The 8765-nt window shown below is 38.5% G+C and overlaps 1 protein-coding gene across 1 annotated transcript in view; it reads right to left on the bottom strand.

Moving 5' to 3' along the window:
• The window catches only part of LOC124863911, a 265902-nt gene that overhangs the window by 99204 nt on the left and 157933 nt on the right, over positions 1-8765 (bottom strand). The window lies entirely within an intron of this gene.

Genomic DNA, 8765 nt, shown 5'->3' on the forward strand with positions numbered 1-8765 from the left:
GACATTTTTTTTTTTTTCTCTTTGTTTAGTTTTCTCATTTTAGAAGATCAAACTGCACACTATATTGTTATGGTCAAGAAGGACTACATAAAAAAAAAAGAAAACAACAAAACAAGTACAGAAGCTAAGCTTTGAAAAACCATATATATATATATATATATATATATATATATATATATATATATATATATATATATATATATAGGCCGAGTCACTCTGTCCGTGGTAATGTTTTTCCATCTTATTCCACACAGGCATTATTAGCCCTCCCTTACTGTCACATACCAGTGTGTTATCTGGCAACATTTTCCCACGGACACTCACCATCAGCAGTCTGCTCACAGCCTCAACAGGTTGGCAAACAAGGCCAGGGCCATGTCATGCAGGCAGAGAAAAAAAGAAGAAACATAAGAATGGACTGGAGAGAGTGGGAGCAATAGAAGGCCCATAACAAAAAAAAAAACTGGCCTGCCACATTAGACTGGGAGCTTGAAAAGAACATCTCTGGAAGCTGGGGTCTATGTTGGGTGTTGCCATGGTACTCACCAGGGAGATGGCTCCTCACTCCCAAAAAATGGCTGCACTCCTTTACTGGGCCGTCCAGTGGAGATTCATTTGAGTGGAGCTCCATCCTTCCTGAGTGTGGTTCTGCTCTCTGGTTCTACCAGCTCAGTTTTCAAGCTTAAAGAGAGAGATGAAGTAACTAAATTTATACAGCTCTGAAGTGCTGAATTTAGCTAATTGTGTATAATACCAACACATTAGACACACGCTGCATGGGTTTCCTTTAATTGCTTGGTGGCATTGACTTATAGCGCCTTGCAAAAGTATTCAAACCCCATGAACTTTTTCACATTTTGAACATTACAATCCCAGACATCTATGTATCTGTTAGAATGTTATGTGATAGACCAATGTAGCATATATTGGTGCAAAAGAAGCTCATTAGTAAACAAATCAGACAGGTTAAGGATAACCTTGTCAAAAAGTTTAAAGCGAGGAAGGAAGTCTTTTGGTGGCCTGCAAAGGACTTGAAACTGGGAGGAGGAGGTTCGGCTTCCAGAAAGACAATGACACTAAACAGTCAGAGCTACAGTGGAGTGGTTTAGATCAAAGCATTTCATGTGGTAGAATGGCCCAGTCAAAGTTCAGACCTAAATTAAATTGAGAATCTAGGACATGACTTAATTACTGATGTTTACACATGATTTGAATCTACTGTAATTTAAAAAATAGCTATCTGCAAAGAAAAATGGGCAGAAATTTCATTCCCCAAATGTACAAAAATGGTAGACACATAGAGCTCCGGAAGGGCTTCCCTTTGTCACCGGTCCTGTTCATAACTTTTATGGACAGGATTTCTAGGCGCAGCCAAGGGCCAGAAGGGGTCTGGTTTGGGGACCAGAGGATTTCGTCTCTTCTTTTTGCAGATGACGTGGTCCTGCTGGCCCCCTCTAGCCAAGACCTACAGCATGCACTGGGGCGGTTCACAGCCGAGTGTGAAGCGGCTGGGATGAGGATCAGCTCCTCCAAGTCAGAGGCCATGGTTCTCGACCGGAAAAGGGTGGCTTGTCCTCTTCAGGTTGGAGGGGAGTTCCTGCCTCAAGTGGAGGAGTTTAAGTATCTCAGGGTCTTGTTCACAAGTGAGGGAAGAATGGAGCGGGAGATCGACAGACTGATCGGTGCGGCTCCCACAGTAATAGGGGCGCTGTGCCGGTCCATTGTGGTGAAGAGAGAGCTGAGCCGAAAACCGAAGCTCTCAATTTACCGGTCGGTCTACATTCCTACCCTCACCTATGGCCATGAACTTTGGGTCATGACCGAAAGAACGAGATCCTGGATACAAGCGGCTGAAATGCGCTTCCTCCGTAGGGTGGCCAGGCACTCCCTTAGAGATAGGGTGAGGAGCTCGGCCATCCGAGAGGGGCTCGGAGTAGAGCCACTGCTCCTCCACATCAAGAGGAGCCAGTTGAGGTGGCTCGGGCATCTATACCGGATGCCTCCTGGACGCCTTCCTCGGGAGGAGGCCCAGGGGACGGCCCAGGACACACTGGAGGGACTATGTCTCTCGGCTGGCCTGGGAACGCCTTGGGCTCCCCCCGGAGGAGCTGGAGGAGGTGTCTGAGGAGAGGGACGTCTGGGCATCTCTGCAGAGTCTGCTGCCCCCGCGACCCGGTCCCGGATAAAGTGGAAGATGACTAGTACGAGTACATCTCATAAAATCCCAATGAAGTACACTGAGGTTTGCAGTTGTAATTGAGCGAAATATGAAAAGTTTGAAGGTGTACAAGGTTTTAAGAACAAATGCAGAGAGAAAGTTGTGATGTGAATATTGAGAGGAGGGAAAATGGGCTATGTGGGAGCTGTTAGAAAAACTGACAAGAGATGAGACATGGTGACAAAAATGGCCTGCAGATGAAGCTTAGCCAGTAGACTCGGAAAAAGTTAAGATTGCAACATTGAAACAGAACAGAAGACTATCTTTGTGTGGCCAGATTGATGACCCTATGGTGCAGTGGACATGAATGAAGCCTCCTCTGAGAAACAGCAGCAATCTAATTAGAAGTGGTGGAGAGTGAATGGTTGAATTTCCCAAAAACATCACAACTGTCATATGCTGTCATATGACCTCAAATCCTTGCGTGTATTTTGTGTGTGTTTGAAAGCTTGCCCATACGAAAAACCCGTAAATGCTTATTTAGGGGGGGTTGAGATGAAATGAAAAATGTGTTATCTGCTTTCAAATGTCTCATTGTTGACAAATATAATAATCTATGGTTTCAGTACTACTTGCAAAACATGTTGCTCAATCTTTTCTAGCAACCCCCATTCTCAATATATGTGTCCCCTGTCTTTGTTTTAATCCAACATTAGCTCCTCTCTTAGTTTTAATCAATGGAAAAGCTACTTCCTTTCGTCCCACCCCCATTCAGACTTTGCCCAATGCAGACAGAGCGGCTTCCACTTCACTGGGTAATTGTTCAGATGGGTGGAGGTAAAACAAGAACTCAAGAGGTTACAGCTTGGGCTGGAAGAAATGGTTGAAAGCAAAAGATTGAGACAAGGAGTACAGTTTTATATAACACTGCTGTAGTCTAACTCCCCCTTATGTAAAACATTCATCTACAATAAAAAGGGCCTATTTTCAATGGGCCTTATGTTTCTCTTCCAGGAGATTGTTTAATAGCTCTCTTTTTGGGAGAGGTTTGGGTTGAACTTAAAATATTTAATACCTTTTTTCATGGTAAATATCTTTAAAACCAGCTATGAAAACCTAACAAACCAACACTTACTGTTAGTGATTAATAGATATTTGTATTTATTTGTTTTTGTAGGGTCATCTGTAGCGTCTAGAGGTTTCTGCTGACTATTTGTGGTTCTTGTGTTATGTGCCTTATAAGTTTTATACAAATATGGAGGGAATAGGACTAATAATAAAGGAATGATTGTGTACTAGTATTCTTCAGTCTCGTTGGGGACAAATGTGCCAGCATACCAATTTGCTTATGGTGAATTTTTCCCAAAACCAATATTTAGCAGCCATTAATTCGCTTATTGTCTGAGAGTAGCACATTAGCATACTAAAATACACTAATTAGGAACTAATAAAAATTGCAGGGTATTCATCTTAGAGGAAATGGATAATAATGGGCATACATAGTTATGAGTAAATCTATTATTAAAGTTAAACACATTAAATAGTGGCTTGCAATCTTTTCCTATATTTATATTTAAATAGTAGATGTAAAAATTATTCCTTTTTAGCTTTTCACTGTCTTGTTATTTTGTAAACAGTGGTATTATATGACTCACTGGTGGAGGATTGCTTGATATGGTGTCTCTGCTCAGCAACATGGACACTGAAAACTGCTGAACACAACATTTTGTACCTTAAAGCCACATTATTTTTGTTCCCACTCAGCCATAATGAATATTGTTCAGTATCCAAAATTGCTGCCATTCATAAATTGTAATGAAAATTGTTGGTATATTAGCACTTTTGACAGCTTGAATCACATTAGACCAGTTTCACATGGTACCATACAACCTGTTTGTAATCATGTTCACTGGTGTTTAGATGCATAAAATTGAAAGAAATGCATTGTTATTCGCTTTTAGCATCGCTTATAGCACCACAGTAATGAGCAAACCCCACTATTTTTCAAACTTGCCAACTCAACTTGGGTGTGACATCAATTTCAGGTCCAAGTTATCACTTTCAATACAAATCCAGTGCAGTAGTAGGGCACACTGGGGCAGTTGGGACACTTTTTGCTTTTTCCATGACTACACAAAATTAAATGCTAAAACAGAATTGCTTTAAATTATGTACTAAATCAACCAATAAGATCTGTTTCTCAGTTGGATTATTAATGTAAGGTGCATTTTGTCTCTGCTTCTTTATGCTTTAAAACTGTCTAACTATAAGTTGCAGTTGTAGTAGGAATTTAGAAATGGCTAAAAAATTCAATTTGACAAAAATTTTCCACGCAAGTTGATTATTTTTGCTTTGTTATATTTAATGTCATATTTAATGTTTTGTTATATTTAATTGTTTAGATCAATTTCTTAATTTGTTTTTTAAGTCACAAACATGCATTGCAAATAAGCGTAAATGGAAACAACAATTCAACCAACAATGATTAAAATATTACAACAGAAAAAAAGAGTTGTCACTTACTTGTCGTACTTATCTGTGGCCACCATCAGTGTATAGTTGATACATGTGTCTCAGCTGTAACCCGATGTCTACTACACATGTTTCTCTAAATTATGCAATGATCTTGAATGAATCAATGTCACTTTTTTGGGCTCTCAAGACAGTTTGCAACCATCTAAGTTAACCTTTACAGCCACGAAAGAAAAAAAAAGTTATTCGGTGCTGGTTTCAATGATTGTAAAACTTTCCCCACAAAAAAATACTTTTTCCAATATCTTTGGAGTACAGAAACACTCACTGGTGAAAATAATCACACTCAAAGTGGATGCTAATATATATGTGATGATTTTAAATAAATTGGGCATTTTTCCAGATGTCTATTATGTTTTTGCCACATGGCAAGTATCAAAAATTAAATATAAGAGTTTTAAACTGCTTCTTTTCTAACTTCCTATAACAGATAATTGTGCTGCAATGCTAACCCTAGCTTATAGCCTGCAAAACAAGGAAGGAAATCTTCACATTTGAGTGTCTTGTTTTTTACCTCTATAGCAATGCTACAACTAGCAACAATTTTTTTAGCATCTTCATGTTTCACTAATGTTTTGCTGTTTGTGTAAAAGTGCAACTTAGTTAATTTGTTCTTTAGCCACCACTAAGGTGGGTTGCGGCCCTGGCAGCCTCCCACTTTCTGTAGTAATGCTGATTTGATGTTGGCACAGCTGATTTTACACAATCTATGGAAAGTCAAGCAAAGACAAGCTAGGCAATTTGTTTAACAAGTCCGTAATTTACATCATATTCTCTGGATGACATTGTTCAATTTCTCCAGATAATGGCTTAACATATTTAGTTATTTTGACCAAAAAAAGATCACTTTGTTATGATAAATTGAAAGTATTTTGATACCACAATAAAAAAAAAGTTGTACTTCATTATTTTGGCTATTGATTCAAGCTGTAGGTTTCCTATCAAAGAACGCTAATTATTGATCAGCATTAGTATTCACTCCCAGATTCCATAAAGGATAAACCTCATGACAACCACCCACTTTTTTCCTGTCATTCCCATCATGAGAAAACAAAGCTGTTTTTTGTTTTTTGTTTTATATGAGACAAGCTTAGTAATTTTGACATGAATGATCAACTTGTGATTTAGAGTAAACCACTGGTCGTTCTCACATTCTGTATCATGGTGTTCTCGCTGAGCTTCTGTGAGCTTTCTTTTCCTGATTTTCCAGTCCATGTTTGACTCTTTGGTGATTTTAAATTGGCCATGAGTTTTGAACACACCATATTAAATAACTTTGTCTGTGATAACTAGGTCCTGCTGTTCAGCCAAGCTTTAAAGACAACGTGTCATATCCCACATGAGGACCTAGTGACTGGACAATGGAGCAGAAAGGTAAGTCCTGGTGCTGCCTTTATACCATTGACCCCACCCTGACCTTCTGTAGGTTAAATCCGGTTTATAAGACCACTGAAAAACCTGAGCAGCTGACAGAAGGGTCTTCACTGAATGAAAACAAGCGCAGGGTACGTCTTTAAAGAGGTCACATTACACCATGCCTATGTTTGTGGACCCAAGAAGTATGTTGTACTCATTTCTATGCTATTTATTATTTATTGACAACTTGATTCCCTGGCATTTAAATGAACTTCAGCATCATGCTGGCTTCTGTTCTACTGCTTGGAGTCTTGACTTTGGTAACTACTGGAGGCTGAACTGAAGAAGCAGTTTGGTGGATAGATTAGGTTTTGATTATCCTTCTTAGTAGAACTACCAACACAATAGGAAATAGCAAGAGTGCCTTTTTTTTTAAACTGTATAATTATAATAATAGCACAACAGGGTAATAAGTTCTGAATTTCATTTGCAGGATTTATTTTAAAAAAAAACTAAATATTGAACAGTTTGCTTTCCAGCTGCTACTGCATCTGAAAATTATGCATTTAATGTTTAGGGTTACAATATCTCTTTACACAGATTAGCAGGTTTTGCATAAAGATTGATCTGCATTGTGTTAGTGCAGGTTATTACAAGGCAGTTTTTCCTAAATTGTTTGGATGTTCCATAAAATACAGAGAGAGACAAGACAAAGCAGGATGAGAAGAACTGGGATATATGGTGAGGTTATGGATCAGATAAGACCTGAAAGTCAAATGTTTTAAATGTTTCCTGCACAGAAAGCACCGATATTTCAGATTCACACCCCCTATCCTTGTTGGATACAGTATAGTCTGTGTAAAATGGAATGTATATCTGGAAATAAAGTTAATCTTTATAATTAGTCCCTCTTCCTGCTAATTTTAAGCTGGGAGGCTGTTGTTTTGGTACAAAAGAAGGTTTAAAAGTATGTGGCCCTCATTAACAGACAATAACTCATAACACTGAGATAAAGTTAGTACAGGCTGTCAGTATGGTTATATTGGTCAGTGACTGAGCCTCACATGTAATCACGCTGATCTACGTCACTGTAGAACCCTCTATAAATACTCTGGTTCTCATCTGAACTTCAAACTAATGATGACTTTCAGTCTGAACCAGATGTTCTCAAGAGGCTTAGGCTCAAATACAGTTCAAGTAATAAGGTGTGGAATATAGAACAAACCAGTATTCTTCAGAGATTAATTGAATTTCTAAAGCTAAAATACATTAGGAGTGACATTTGAAATGAGATATTTTCATATACTGTAAAAAAACAAACATATTACCAGTTTCTCATTCAGAGAGTAAGAAAACAAAGCAGTTGGCTCAGATTGCTGTTGCACATACTATTATATTTTCTATAGAAGATGGACTAATCACCTTGTAATGGATAAAACCTTCTACATATTTCATGCACTTTATATGGAAACTACTGGGAAAAAAATAAAATTACCTTTTACAAAGCCTTTTTTTCTCTCAACTCTGCATCGAGTCTTTGCAGAATGCTACTGCCCTCCACAATTCTTGGCACTCTTGGTAAAAATGTGTAAAAAGCCCTAAAATACATGAATATTCCTTTGCAGTAGCCTAGTCCCACACTGCAAATTTTGCTGCAGTGCTGTGGCAGTGAATGTCAGTCATTTGTTTTGTGATTTGCTTTCTACCTTGTTTATATCTTTGTCACTGAGTGAGTATTGCTCTAACTGTATATGTGGGAAAACTTAGGATTCAGGTCAGCAATTTGTTATCTTTTTTAATTTAAATCAACACATGCATCATCAGTCTAACTTAAATAGCATGTTCTTTTGTCTTTCCCATTTTGAATAGCGACTAAGAGAAAACAGGGAGTCATTGATTGCTGATTAAAATATTCTAGAGTGTGATTACATTTATGTGAACAAAGCTGAATTTATTAAAAGGCTTTTTACACATCTTCACCAGGCACTGTATGTGAGAGAATTATCTGTACTATAACTCTGGGTATCTCAGTAATGCCCATATGCAGTAATTACATGCTCATAAGCCTCTTAATTACTTATTACTCCAACCTGATGAGGGATGTTTCTTTTAAATCAACCACCTGTGATTAAATAGATGTGGTTGTTCAATGATTTCCTTTCCCTTTCACATCTTCCACGGTTCATATAAAGATAATGAGAATGGCAGCACTACCAGTGATATACTGCAAGGGTCTGTCAGCTCATAAGTGAAAGACCAATTAATCTCTCTCAATCCTCCTGTTTCAAACACTGACCCCTCCTCCACAGGGTCTTTCCACCTCCTCTTCCCATGCTGTTACTCTCTCAGCCTGCACCTGTCACATTAGTCTCACATCCTCAGTTGCCAGTCCATATGATACACCTCCTTCCTGCTCCGAGAGACTGTGTGTCACCCTTTTTGCCTGGATTTATGAGTGTGAGAAGGAAAAGAGCAGAAAAACAAGAAATCGATTCAAAACAAAAATGCATGTGTCAAATACCAGTTCTCTGCTACAACTGGACCAGTGCCATGGATGTTCAACAGCTAACATATGGATTAACACCACATCAGCGGATTATTTGCAATTAAATACAATAAGATCTGATACAGATAATAGTGTCTTGTATAGACTTGGCACCGCTGCTCCTGCTTTTCCTAAAGTGTGATGGTAGGAGAATTAAAACAACATGGTGACAAC

This window comes from Girardinichthys multiradiatus, chromosome Y (genome assembly GCF_021462225.1).
Source record: "Girardinichthys multiradiatus isolate DD_20200921_A chromosome Y, DD_fGirMul_XY1, whole genome shotgun sequence".
NCBI classification, from domain to species: domain Eukaryota; kingdom Metazoa; phylum Chordata; class Actinopteri; order Cyprinodontiformes; family Goodeidae; genus Girardinichthys; species Girardinichthys multiradiatus.